General features: G+C 53.9%; 1 long non-coding RNA gene across 5 annotated transcripts; it reads left to right on the top strand.

The window, feature by feature from the left end:
• The first annotated feature begins 3,590 nt into the window (after positions 1–3,590).
• Positions 3,591–12,176, top strand: LOC148054612 (uncharacterized). 5 transcript variants are annotated; one of them, XR_015706222.1, is made up of 3 exons: positions 3,591–3,822; positions 3,941–5,224; positions 5,961–12,176. It is a non-coding gene; the product is annotated as an uncharacterized LOC148054612 (long non-coding RNA). The 5 variants fall into 5 exon arrangements; XR_015706225.1 differs by having other exon boundaries at positions 3,591–4,345; positions 5,072–5,224; XR_015706226.1 differs by having other exon boundaries at positions 3,591–5,224; positions 5,961–7,217; positions 8,147–12,176.
• The last annotated feature ends 1,903 nt before the right edge of the window (positions 12,177–14,079 follow it).

The raw sequence follows: 14,079 nt of genomic DNA, 5'->3' as shown, positions 1-14,079 counted from the left end.
CTTCCTGCCTTTGTAGAGCAATCCTCCTGGTGGTCTGGGCAGAAGGTGATGGGAGAGTGTTGTGGTTTAACCCTAGCCAGCAACTAAGCACCACACAGCCGCTCGCTCATTCCCTGCCTGCAGTGGGACGGGGGAGAGAACTGTAAGGGTAAAAGTGAGAAAACTCATGAGTTGAGATAGGAACAGTTTAATAATTTCAATAAAGTAAAATAGTAGTAGTAGTAATAATAATATAGAAAGCAAGTGATGCATGATGCAATTGCTCACCACCCGCTGACCGATGCCCAGCCCATCCCTGAGCAGCGATCGCTGCCCCCCAGCCTACCCCCCCCCAGTTTATATACTGAGCATACGGTATGGCATAGCCCTTTGGCCAGTCTGGGTCAGCTGTCCTGGCTGTGCCCCCTCCCAGCTTCTTGTGCACCAGGCAGAGCATGGGAAGCTGAAAAGTCCTTGACCAGTGTAAGCACTACTTAGCAACAACTAAAGCACCAGTGTGTTATCAACATTACTCTGATACTAAATCCAAAACACAGCACTATACCAGCTTCTAGGAAAAAATTAACTCTATCCCAGCTGAAACCAGGACAGTGAGCTTCTGGTAGCCATGGAAGCTTTGCAGATCCCATGGGGATCTGATGGATTTCTAGCCTGCCGAGTGAAAAGGTGTGAAGTGGGCACAAGCTGGAACAGGGGGAATCCCACCTCAACCTAAGGAAAAACCTTTTCTCTTGCGAGGGTGGTGAGAGACCCGTGTCAGGGAGCAGCGCAGGCACACTGCTCCCTCAGGGACCGGGAGCCAAAGGGGGTCCCATGGCTGGGCCCCGCCCTGCTGGCCTCGGCCTACGCGAGCGAGGGGAGCAGCCAGGTCCCGGGGTGGGCAGCCGAGAGCCCAGAGGGGCAAACCTGTGCCCAGTGAGGCGCAGCTCTGAGGGCAAGCCAGGAAGTCAGGCCAGGCCGAGCTGGCGTGCAGGCCCAGTGGTGGCAAGCAGGGTCAGACGCAGTCCAGCGATGGCCAGGCAGGGCCACAGGGAGGCCAAGTGCAGACCGGGAAGGCAGCCTGCGGGCTGGGGTCTGAAGCAGCGAGGTCCGTGGCCAGGCACAGCTGAGACAGAGCTGGAGCCGCGGACACCATGACAGAGCTCAGGCAGGGCCTGGAGGCCTCTGCCTACACCTCAGTGGGCCTCCTGGGCTGGAGGCCCCAAGGACCTGGGGCAGGGCTGGAGGCCCCAGCTCAGCTTGCTGGTGGTGGTTTATTTGTGCCCCAGAGAGGTTGTGGAGTCCTCATGCTTGGAGACGCCCCAAACTGGACGTGGCCCTGTGCGACCTGCCCTGCCTGACCCTACTTTGAGCAGGGTGGGGACGGACAAGACGAGGCCCCTTCCAGCCTTGACGATGCTGTGCTTTCAAGGCACAAACATCTCCAGTGATCCAGAAATTTCACGCTGCAGGCCTGGTTTTATTCAGCTAGACCTCATGCCTGCTTTAACGAGCCTCAGTAAGTGAGTCAGAGCCTTCCACGGAACAGTGAAGAGGAATGCCTGTGGTGTCATCCGCAGAGCTTTGTACCGTCCTTACTTGAAGTTTCCCACTGGGGCTAATTCGGGTGTTGGTGTCAGCATCAACAAGGTGCTTTCACCCATAGCCCATATGAAGCAAATGCCTGTCCCTCCCTGCCCCTGCTCTGAATGAAAAGCAGTCCTGCAGACACCCCTGAGAGGGAGCACCCATCTGTGGCCTTTTCCTCTGGGGAGGCTTGAGCCATGATTGTGCTCAGCTGAGGGATTAGTGCTGAGCTACTGCTAATCATCAGTTACCAAACTCTTCCTGCCTTTGTAGGGCTGAGCCATCCTCATCCCTTCACCGGCCACAGCCCCCATCTTCACCCCTCGGGATGGTCCCTGGCCCTGCCAGTCTGCTCCCACCCATGTCCTCCTCAGCTATGGGAGGCCTGCCACAGCCCGGAGCCAAACTCAGTGCCAGGCCCCACTGCAGCTGTCACAGAGGGACCGCAAGGACAAGGGAGCCCCAAGGCTGAACCGTGACTATCCCAGCTCTGCAGAGCCAGCAAAGGCCTTCCAGGGCCAGCAACTCCCCGCTCCCCTCCAGTCCTAACACTGACCCACCAGAGGGACACTCGCAGAAACCCACATGTCCTCTTTAATCTGCCCATGCCCTGAGATGCCAAACAGAAAGGAACGTAACCTAATCTAATCAACCTAACCTAGAGCCAAATCCCACCGGATCCCAGCACACGCTGGGAGAAGTGCTGAGAAGAAGCCCCCTTCCTTTTTGCCCAAGGCCTTCACGAGCCTCCTACCAGCTCCGTAGGCCACCAACACAGCAGACACACAGCCCACCACAGGCCCTCCTCCCGCCACCCTCGGTGCTGCGGGAGGGGACACCCTCCCCACTGTCCCCTCTGCTCCTGGGGAGCCACAGCGGAGGCAACGTTAGCTGAAAAAGATCGCCCTGACATAGTTCAGAACAGCGTCCTCGGAGTCTAGGTGTCTAGGTGTCTTCCCGGCAGCAGAGCAAGAGGAAGATGACGACTCCCCTTTTGATTCTGAGGTAGAGTCATAGAATCACAGAATCATTTGCCTTGGGAAAGACCCTCAAGATCTTGGAGTCCAACCGTAAACCTCAGACTGCCAAGTCCACCCCTAAACCGTATCCCTAAGCGCCGCGCCTACACGTCTTCTAAATCCCTCCGGGGTGGGGCCTCAACCACTTCCCTGGGCGGCCTGTTCCAGCGCTTGATAGCCCTGTCAGTGAAGAAAGTTTTCCTAATATCCAATCTAAACTTGTTCCTGATACAAGCCAGGATGCTATTGGCCTTCTTGGCCACCTGGGCACGCTGCCGGTCCCATTCGGCCGGCTGTCGACAAGCACCCCCAGGTCCTTTTCCGCCGGGCAGCTTTCCCACCACTCTTCCCCTTCTCTGAAGGACGCAGTGGGGCCCCACTGGGCTCGCTTGCTTTGGGGCTCCTTTCCCTCTGCTGCTGCTTCCGCCACACGCTCGTAACTGGGACCTGGACATGCCGGTGCTGCAGGCAAGCTGTTCACTTAGCACTGGGACGACGTCAGGTCAAGCTAATGACGCGGGTCTCCTAGCAGCTGGCCTTTGAGCTGCATTTCTAGTACAGGATTGAAGCAGTAAAGCTTCCCGCCGGCTACAATCCTCTGAAATCCTAGGAGGCTGGCGCTGTGAGCATTGCTGGTTTCCCACCACACAGCTCTCTTCTCCGCATCCAGTCAGTGTCAAGTGGTTGCCCGTAGGGCCTAGCGTCCAGACGCTTAGCTGCTTCTGCCTAGGTCCTCTCGATCTTGGGCAGGTGTCCTTCGGCCCCTTTTGAAAGCCCCGCTCAACAGAGATGCCCAACACGCTGGCTCTGTTTGCCCTTTTTGCTCTGTCCGTCACCTGATACCACGTTACGCGTGGTGGCTGAAGCGGGAGATTTGTGCGTGGAAACGGGTCGAGGTGGAGCCTGTGCCAGTTCTCACGCCTCTCTTTTAAATTACGCAGACGGATTCGGAGGGTCCCAGGAGAGTGGTGACGGGTGCGCAGCTTCCAGATGCAGAGAGACGCGGAGCGTGCACGCCGTCCGTTGCACAGGGGCACGGCAATGGTAATTTCCTGACGGGCTAAATGGTTACCTTTGTAAGCTGCTGTGGAGTGAAGCGGATGGGGAAAAGCAGAGTGAAATAAGCACTCGCAGCAGCGTCGCCCCTCTTTCCTCCTCCGTAGGTGTCTTGCCAGCAGCAGAGCAAGCGGGAGATGATGTCTCTTCATTTGAGAATGAGTTACTTTCTCCTCCGGAGGTAATGCAGGAGTCACGCTTCTGTAACCCCAGTGCTGAAATGCAATGTGAATCTGCAGTGCTGCTGGGGCTTCCTGTCCCCACTGTCTGTCTCTCTGTCTGTGTTCTTGCTCTCTCAGGTTTCTGCACTGCAGCGGGAAGAGCTTCAGCTAAAGAAGGGTGCTTTAACTCAAGCACATTGTCAAGGCAACAGACAGGTGACTCTAATAGAGGCCGATGCAGATATCTTTAAATAGAGCCTGTTGGTGTACGGAGAGCTGTTCTTGCAACTGAGTTCATTTTGGAATGCTGCTGAGAGGTGGTTGTTGTATTTGGACCTGAACTGAGTTTCCAACCGCATTTCGTTCCCGTTGTGAAGCAGAAGGTCTGCATAAGGAGGGAAAACAGTGGGCTGGAAAAAAGCGCATGCACGGACTCGCAGCCTGTGTTCCAAGGAGAAGAATACTTAAGCCTTTTCTGTGTATGAGGAAAGAGAAAGCCTCATGAAGAGCTGCCGATAGTTTAGATGTGCTCAGCTGAGAAAGGTGCCCGCAGATGCCTGCTGGTGGCGGCCAAAATCTCTGATCTTTGAATTCACTAGTCACAGAAGCATAGAATGGTTTGGGTTGGAAGGCACCTTCAAAGATCATCTGGTCCAAGCCCCTGCTGCGGGCAGGGACATCTTCCACTAGATCAGGTTGCTCAAAGCCCTGTCCAGCCTGACTTTGAACCCTTCCAGGGATGGGGCATCCACAACTTCTCTGGGCAACCTGCTCCAGTGTCCCACCACCCTCGTTGCAAAACATTTCTTCCTCATGTCCAATCTAAGTCTACCCTCTTTTAGTTTAAAACCGTTGCCCCTTGTCCTGTCACTACAGGCCATGGTAAAAAGTCTCTCTCCATCTTTCTATATTGAAAGGCTGCCATAAGGTCTCCCCAGAGCCTTCTCTTCCCCAGGCTGAACAACCCCAACTCTCTCAGCCCTTCTTCATGGAAGAGGTGTTCCAGCCCTCTGATCATTTCTCTCGCCCTCCTCTGGACCTGCTCTAACAGCTCCGTGTCCTCCTGGTGCTGGGGACGCAGGGGCTGGATGCAGTGCTCCAGGTTGGGTCTCACGAGAGCAGAACAGAAGGGGAGAATCACCTCCCTCAGCCTGCTGGCCACCCTGAAGACGGATCTAATGTTATAATCCCATGAGGAAAAGCATCTCTCATGTTGTCATCTTCTTCTTGATTTCTCTGTGCTCATGGAACGTGCTCATGTTTCTTTAGAGATGGGTCAGGCAGCTGCAGCAGGAGCTTGCCGACGCTCTCAAAAAGAACGCCCTGGCAGAAGCTTCACCTGAAGCCAAGAAGCGCTACAGCAGGGACCTGCAGGAACAGAAACTGCAGTTGCAGAAGGAACTGGACAGGTCTAAAGCGAAGGTATGGAGAAAGCCCGTCTCTTGTCTCTTGGCAGGGGCCCGGGCCTTTTTGTAGCAAACCAGAGTGGGGAACTGATCCTTTCTTGGGGGTTTTGTGGAACCCAGGGTGGTTCAGTGTGCGGCTCGCTGTGATGAGGGGGCTGGGAGGGAACAGCACTGCTGTCTTTGGTGCCTGCTGGTTTGCACCGCTTGAAGTAACAGTGGAGGGCTACGCTAAGGTGGTCTTAGTATACTAGACAACTTGGCAACAGGAGTAGATTGAGTGACGTGTAAGGGACTCACCTGGTTTTATAAGCCTGGCGCCTACCATTACAAAGGCCACTAACCGTGAAAGTCACTTTGTCCTTAACTGGAGAAGGGTGTTCCTTTCAAAAAGCTGCTTCTCCAGTTTCACAGAGCGCACACGTATTTGCTGCTTCTCTTGGGTTTGGCAAAGTGGAGTGTGTGCTGACAGAGAAAGAGTAGGCATGCTGGAGTGTTGCGCTGGTGCTTTTTTGTATTCCCTCATCACGTCATCACTGTTAGGGAGTTGCAAAGTCACTTTAGGAGCAGGAGGAGGAGTGTTGTGGCAGCATTTAGGAAATGCTGTAGGAAATCAGTGTCGACGTAGGAGAGGGGCCCGTAGAAAAGATGAAGAAGTAACATGGCTTTGGAGGGTCGACGTGAGAGTCAAAGCAGTCCACTCCTTTTTATCAAACCTAAGCTGACCGCTGGGGATTCTTGTTGTGGTTTGACAGCTGCAGGAATTGAAAGAACGGCGTATCCGGACTGAGTGTTATGTCACGTCCCTGAAGAACGCCATAAAGGATAAGCAGAGGGAACTAACAACTTCCAGGAACCAGCAGGGCCTTCTGGTCGCATATTCTAGAACTACGGCTGTCGCAGAGCTGAAAGAACGCATACGACGGTAAGGAAGTACCACAGTGGAGCAAGGCTTTGCTTTGTGCGATTGTGTGAAAACAACAGGACTGTCTTCTTGCATCCCAGTGAGATAATAATACACGATTTTCAAAGATGCTTTTGTTTTAGATGAGGTTCTTTCACACTCTTCTGTGGGGATTTGTGCTCTTGTGGACTTCTGTGACAAGGCCTGTACTTCTTTTCCAGGCTCCAAGTTGAAAACGCCAGGCTGGAAGCCACAGTCCAGCAACAAGCCACGACCATTGAAGCCCTTCAGAAAGACCTGCAAGCCTCTGCCTCAGTAAGCTAGTCGGAGCCTTCCCTTTTCATGAGCTACAGAGCCCAGTTCCGTATTCATGTGGGGAAATTTTAAGATGAGGTTTTTGTTGGAGAGCCTACGAGAGATCAGTTCCTCTGTTCTACTGACTATAGGCTTCTCTGAAAGTCCTGCTGGCCCATTCCCCAGCTTTCTGGCTTTGAGAGTTGTCCCATGAGACTACAGCAAGTCCCACTTAACGCCATCTTTGTTAAGGAGTTGACAGTAAGGCACTGGCTTGCGTATTTTCTGCTTTAGACCAGTCGTGAGGTTGAGACCTCAGGCAGTGCTTCAGACAGTCATGCAGTAGAGGCATTTGGTACTTTTGGCTGCGGGCTTTCCTCGCGCTCAGGTGGAGCCCAGCGCTTCATCCTGGAGGCTTGACTATCATCATCAGACTGTGACAGGAATTCTTCCGTTGCCTGTACTCTGGTCACCCTCCTGTTTTAGTGACTATGGATTCCTTGGCCAGAAGGTGTGGGTCCGTAATGCAACAAGAAGACCTCCAAAGATGAAAGTCAGCAACTAATAAGGGAACGACACCTCCCTTGGCAGTATTTTGTGTGCTTGGGGGGCGTTGCAGGGCAGGCAAACGCTGTGCTGGACTGATGCTGGCAAGAGAAGCAGAAAGGCCGTGAGGCGTGACCTTCAGTCGGGAAAGTCCTAGCGTGACTCCTCTTTTCTTCTTTTAATGCTGCGGTAGGCTCAAAATGGCCTGGAGGACTTGGCCACTGGCTTTCAGAAAACACGGACTGCAAACAAACACCAACATCAGCAGGTATATGAACGGCTTCTGGGAATGACTGGTTTTAGTCTTTGAATTTCTTGTGGGCAGGTGACGTATGAAAAGATCAGGTGGGCTCTGGGGAACCCCCCAGGTTTTTGGGCAGGGCACCTGCAGAGGAAAAGTCTATCTATTCTCTCATCCTGCTGGTGCTACTGCGTTTTGAACGTGCCTGGTGAGCAATATGGGGGCACTTGCGTTCCTCAGCACAGTTCCTTTGATGGGTAGGCTGTGTGCTGTGGACAGGAGAGAGATCTGTGCCTGAGAGCTGCGAGAGGAGACTGGACTTGGGAGATCCCCGTTGTCTTCTTTGTGGAGAACACCATGTGCACATTCTGCATATGGATCCTGTTCCTGTGCTCTGTGCGCGATGTATCTTTTCTATTTTGAAAGCGTGGGAGCAAAAGCGAGGAAGCGAAGAAGCTGGCCGAGATGAAATGCCGATCAGAAGAACGTCTGGACGAAATGCGGGGAAGAAACGGCACACAGGAGGAAGAACGTACCAGGCATGGCTTTTTAGTGCTTTAAAGAAATATCACGCTGAGTAGAAGTCAAGCTTCACTGGACTCTAATATAAAAGCATGTACCTAACCGTTTGTGAGCAAATTCAAGCCTTGCATTCGATCTTGCAAGGTGCTTCTGTGCATGAACCTATGGTTTTAAAAAGCTGCAAAAGGCCTTGCAAATACAGGCTGCCTGCAGTTCTCCTGGGAGGGAAGGAAGCCTTTTCTTCCTCTGTTCAGGTGAACTTTGGGCCCTCCAAGTGATGTGTGATGCTGGAGTGCTGGCTGTTCTCAGTAATTCCTGGCCTGTCAAGCATGTTACAGATGAAGCAAGCCGTGGCTGTGCTGCTTACGTAGGAGTATGTGAAAAAGGCCGACTGTTGCTTTGCTTCACGCTCTCCTTACTCATTTGCTGTGCAGGTTGAAGATGCGTCTGGAGGGAACTCGGACAAAGCTGATATGCGGGCAGAGAGAGTCCCAGCTCAGTTTCCAGGGAGAGATGAAGAACAGCTGTTCTGAGGTGGCCAACCAGGTTGGTAAACTAAGAAGAAATGTGAGCGCTGGTTGGTTTGGTGGATTTGAGGTGATTATTTGTTTCTGCTGGAACCTGGATGATTCTTTTCCTATGCTTCTCTTCCGTGTTGCTAATTATCTGTTGGCTGTATTTTGCAACTGATTGACTTCTCTTGAGACTCCTGCTGCTATTGTAGCAGTGGATGATGATGATGATGATGATGATGATGATGATGATGATGTTGATCAACACAGATGAAGTTATCGTGATGGGTAAAAGCCATGAGCCAGGAGTCCCAGCAGGGCTGCTGAGGTCAATGGCCTCGCTGACCATGACACAGTCCCAGGGGCCCCGAGCGACAAGAGCAGAGCTGGTCACCATACATCGAGATTTTAATACATTTTAATACTCTCTCAGCAGGCAACGAATGCAGTCTCGAGGGCCCCCCACCTTACAGATCTCCACAGAAGTGAGTAACTTTAGAGCTCTCTCTTTGAGTTCCTTTTGTTTTGCCGCTTACAAGTTGGTGACATTTCCCAGCAACTGGAGGTGCAGTCGAAAAAACGCATGCAGGGGGCAAGGTGAAACCAGGACCTGTGAGAAAAGTTGTTCACTTTGCGTGGGACTCAGGAAGAACCGGGGCAGAACCAGGGCTTGACCCCAGAAGGCGCTGGGAGACTAGCACGGTGGGTCACAGGCAAACAGAGCAGTCTAAAAGAGAGATGGGAGAAAGAGCTGGACAAGAAATAAGGCAAAAACTGCAAGAAGTTGAGCTGTATCTCCACGTAATGCAATTTTCCACGTGCGTCTGTAGCCCACAGGCTGTAACGTTGTTGCCGACCCGTTTGAGAGTTTGCTTTTCAGTATCTGGATCTGTGCGTTAGTGCTGCCCTTCCCAGGATCCACTTTCCAGTGCTGCCTTTGGCCCAGCCTGCTGTAAAACTCACGCACAGCCTTTTCTTCTCCCGCCCTTCCCCCGTCAGAGCTGAACCTCCAACACCGTTAGCAACGAGAAGATGCTGGAGCAGAGGAAGTGCCAGTGCCAGAAAACAGAGTGCTCACAGGGAGATGAATGAAGCCTGCAAACCTTTGCCTTCCACCTCACCCAGCAGCTAACCTGCATCTAATTCCAAGGGTTCTGTTGCAGTTTGGTCTTTAATAAACTGTGTTATCTAGTACACGTCTTCTTAGTTTTGCTGCACACTTGGAGCGCTTCGGACCTAGCACGTTTGGATGAGGAGAGTCCTATTTTTGAAGGCTCACTCAGGCTCTCTTCCTATGCAGGCACTTAGCCTGTCCCTCCCTGCCCCTGCTCTGAATGAAAAGCAGTCCTGCAGACACCCCTGAGAGGGAGCACCCATCTGTGGCCTTTTCCTCTGGGGAGGCTTGAGCCATGATTGTGCTCAGCTGAGGGATTAGTGCTGAGCTACTGCTAATCATCTCTTCCTGCCTTTGTAGAGCAATCCTCCTGGTGGTCTGGGCAGAAGGTGATGGGAGAGTGTTGTGGTTTAACCCTAGCCAGCAACTAAGCACCACACAGCCGCTCGCTCATTCCCTGCCTGCAGTGGGACGGGGGAGAGAACTGTAAGGGTAAAAGTGAGAAAACTCATGAGTTGAGATAGGAACAGTTTAATAATTTCAATAAAGTAAAATAGTAGTAGTAGTAATAATAATATAGAAAGCAAGTGATGCATGATGCAATTGCTCACCACCCGCTGACCGATGCCCAGCCCATCCCTGAGCAGCGATCGCTGCCCCCCAGCCTACCCCCCCCAGTTTATATACTGAGCATACGGTATGGCATAGCCCTTTGGCCAGTCTGGGTCAGCTGTCCTGGCTGTGCCCCCTCCCAGCTTCTTGTGCACCAGGCAGAGCATGGGAAGCTGAAAAGTCCTTGACCAGTGTAAGCACTACTTAGCAACAACTAAAGCACCAGTGTGTTATCAACATTACTCTGATACTAAATCCAAAACACAGCACTATACCAGCTTCTAGGAAAAAATTAACTCTATCCCAGCTGAAACCAGGACAGTGAGCTTCTGGTAGCCATGGAAGCTTTGCAGATCCCATGGGGATCTGATGGATTTCTAGCCTGCCGAGTGAAAAGGTGTGAAGTGGGCACAAGCTGGAACAGGGGGAATCCCACCTCAACCTAAGGAAAAACCTTTTCTCTTGCGAGGGTGGTGAGAGACCCGTGTCAGGGAGCAGCGCAGGCACACTGCTCCCTCAGGGACCGGGAGCCAAAGGGGGTCCCATGGCTGGGCCCCGCCCTGCTGGCCTCGGCCTACGCGAGCGAGGGGAGCAGCCAGGTCCCGGGGTGGGCAGCCGAGAGCCCAGAGGGGCAAACCTGTGCCCAGTGAGGCGCAGCTCTGAGGGCAAGCCAGGAAGTCAGGCCAGGCCGAGCTGGCGTGCAGGCCCAGTGGTGGCAAGCAGGGTCAGACGCAGTCCAGCGATGGCCAGGCAGGGCCACAGGGAGGCCAAGTGCAGACCGGGAAGGCAGCCTGCGGGCTGGGGTCTGAAGCAGCGAGGTCCGTGGCCAGGCACAGCTGAGACAGAGCTGGAGCCGCGGACACCATGACAGAGCTCAGGCAGGGCCTGGAGGCCTCTGCCTACACCTCAGTGGGCCTCCTGGGCTGGAGGCCCCAAGGACCTGGGGCAGGGCTGGAGGCCCCAGCTCAGCTTGCTGGTGGTGGTTTATTTGTGCCCCAGAGAGGTTGTGGAGTCCTCATGCTTGGAGACGCCCCAAACTGGACGTGGCCCTGTGCGACCTGCCCTGCCTGACCCTACTTTGAGCAGGGTGGGGACGGACAAGACGAGGCCCCTTCCAGCCTTGACGATGCTGTGCTTTCAAGGCACAAACATCTCCAGTGATCCAGAAATTTCACGCTGCAGGCCTGGTTTTATTCAGCTAGACCTCATGCCTGCTTTAACGAGCCTCAGTAAGTGAGTCAGAGCCTTCCACGGAACAGTGAAGAGGAATGCCTGTGGTGTCATCCGCAGAGCTTTGTACCGTCCTTACTTGAAGTTTCCCACTGGGGCTAATTCGGGTGTTGGTGTCAGCATCAACAAGGTGCTTTCACCCATAGCCCATATGAAGCAAATGCCTGTCCCTCCCTGCCCCTGCTCTGAATGAAAAGCAGTCCTGCAGACACCCCTGAGAGGGAGCACCCATCTGTGGCCTTTTCCTCTGGGGAGGCTTGAGCCATGATTGTGCTCAGCTGAGGGATTAGTGCTGAGCTACTGCTAATCATCAGTTACCAAACTCTTCCTGCCTTTGTAGGGCTGAGCCATCCTCATCCCTTCACCGGCCACAGCCCCCATCTTCACCCCTCGGGATGGTCCCTGGCCCTGCCAGTCTGCTCCCACCCATGTCCTCCTCAGCTATGGGAGGCCTGCCACAGCCCGGAGCCAAACTCAGTGCCAGGCCCCACTGCAGCTGTCACAGAGGGACCGCAAGGACAAGGGAGCCCCAAGGCTGAACCGTGACTATCCCAGCTCTGCAGAGCCAGCAAAGGCCTTCCAGGGCCAGCAACTCCCCGCTCCCCTCCAGTCCTAACACTGACCCACCAGAGGGACACTCGCAGAAACCCACATGTCCTCTTTAATCTGCCCATGCCCTGAGATGCCAAACAGAAAGGAACGTAACCTAATCTAATCACCTAACCTAGAGCCAAATCCCACCGGATCCCAGCACACGCTGGGAGAAGTGCTGAGAAGAAGCCCCCTTCCTTTTTGCCCAAGGCCTTCACGAGCCTCCTACCAGCTCCGTAGGCCACCAACACAGCAGACACACAGCCCACCACAGGCCCTCCTCCCGCCACCCTCGGTGCTGCGGGAGGGGACACCCTCCCCACTGTCCCCTCTGCTCCTGGGGAGCCACAGCGGAGGCAACGTTAGCTGAAAAAGATCGCCCTGACATAGTTCAGAACAGCGTCCTCGGAGTCTAGGTGTCTAGGTGTCTTCCCGGCAGCAGAGCAAGAGGAAGATGACGACTCCCCTTTTGATTCTGAGGTAGAGTCACAGAATCACAGAATCATTTGCCTTGGGAAAGACCCTCAAGATCTTGGAGTCCAACCGTAAACCTCAGACTGCCAAGTCCACCCCTAAACCGTATCCCTAAGCGCCGCGCCTACACGTCTTCTAAATCCCTCCGGGGTGGGGCCTCAACCACTTCCCTGGGCGGCCTGTTCCAGCGCTTGATAGCCCTGTCAGTGAAGAAAGTTTTCCTAATATCCAATCTAAACCTGTTCCTGATACAAGCCAGGATGCTGTTGGCCTTCTTGGCCACCTGGGCACGCTGCCGGTCCCATTCGGCCGGCTGTCGACAAGCACCCCCAGGTCCTTTTCCGCCGGGCAGCTTTCCCACCACTCTTCCCCTTCTCTGAAGGACGCAGTGGGGCCCCACTGGGCTCGCTTGCTTTGGGGCTCCTTTCCCTCTGCTGCTGCTTCCGCCACACGCTCGTAACTGGGACCTGGACATGCCGGTGCTGCAGGCAAGCTGTTCACTTAGCACTGGGACGACGTCAGGTCAAGCTAATGACGCGGGTCTCCTAGCAGCTGGCCTTTGAGCTGCATTTCTAGTACAGGATTGAAGCAGTAAAGCTTCCCGCCGGCTACAGTCCTCTGAAATCCTAGGAGGCTGGCGCTGTGAGCATTGCTGGTTTCCCACCACACAGCTCTCTTCTCCGCATCCAGTCAGTGTCAAGTGGTTGCCCGTAGGGCCTAGCGTCCAGACGCTTAGCTGCTTCTGCCTAGGTCCTCTCGATCTTGGGCAGGTGTCCTTCGGCCCCTTTTGAAAGCCCCGCTCAACAGAGATGCCCAACACGCTGGCTCTGTTTGCCCTTTTTGCTCTGTCCGTCACCTGATACCACGTTACGCGTGGTGGCTGAAGCGGGAGATTTGTGCGTGGAAACGGGTCGAGGTGGAGCCTGTGCCAGTTCTCACGCCTCTCTTTTAAATTACGCAGACGGATTCGGAGGGTCCCAGGAGAGTGGTGACGGGTGCGCAGCTTCCAGATGCAGAGAGACGCGGAGCGTGCACGCCGTCCGTTGCACAGGGGCACGGCAATGGTAATTTCCTGACGGGCTAAATGGTTACCTTTGTAAGCTGCTGTGGAGTGAAGCGGATGGGGAAAAGCAGAGTGAAATAAGCACTCGCAGCAGCGTCGCCCCTCTTTCCTCCTCCGTAGGTGTCTTGCCAGCAGCAGAGCAAGCGGGAGATGATGTCTCTTCATTTGAGAATGAGTTACTTTCTCCTCCGGAGGTAATGCAGGAGTCACGCTTCTGTAACCCCAGTGCTGAAATGCAATGTGAATCTGCAGTGCTGCTGGGGCTTCCTGTCCCCACTGTCTGTCTCTCTGTCTGTGTTCTTGCTCTCTCAGGTTTCTGCACTGCAGCGGGAAGAGCTTCAGCTAAAGAAGGGTGCTTTAACTCAAGCACATTGTCAAGGCAACAGACAGGTGACTCTAATAGAGGCCGATGCAGATATCTTTAAATAGAGCCTGTTGGTGTACGGAGAGCTGTTCTTGCAACTGAGTTCATTTTGGAATGCTGCTGAGAGGTGGTTGTTGTATTTGGACCTGAACTGAGTTTCCAACCGCATTTCGTTCCCGTTGTGAAGCAGAAGGTCTGCATAAGGAGGGAAAACAGTGGGCTGGAAAAAAGCGCATGCACGGACTCGCAGCCTGTGTTCCAAGGAGAAGAATACTTAAGCCTTTTCTGTGTATGAGGAAAGAGAAAGCCTCATGAAGAGCTGCCGATAGTTTAGATGTGCTCAGCTGAGAAAGGTGCCCGCAGATGCCTGCTGGTGGCGGCCAAAATCTCTGATCTTTGAATTCACT

This window comes from Nipponia nippon, unplaced genomic scaffold (genome assembly GCF_047370975.1).
Source record: "Nipponia nippon isolate SJK-2023a ecotype South Korea unplaced genomic scaffold, ASM4737097v1 scaffold_3, whole genome shotgun sequence".
NCBI classification, from domain to species: Eukaryota; Metazoa; Chordata; class Aves; order Pelecaniformes; family Threskiornithidae; genus Nipponia; species Nipponia nippon.
The sequence above is the reverse complement of the archived record's forward strand: the minus strand, read 5'-3'. Positions and strand labels throughout refer to the sequence as shown.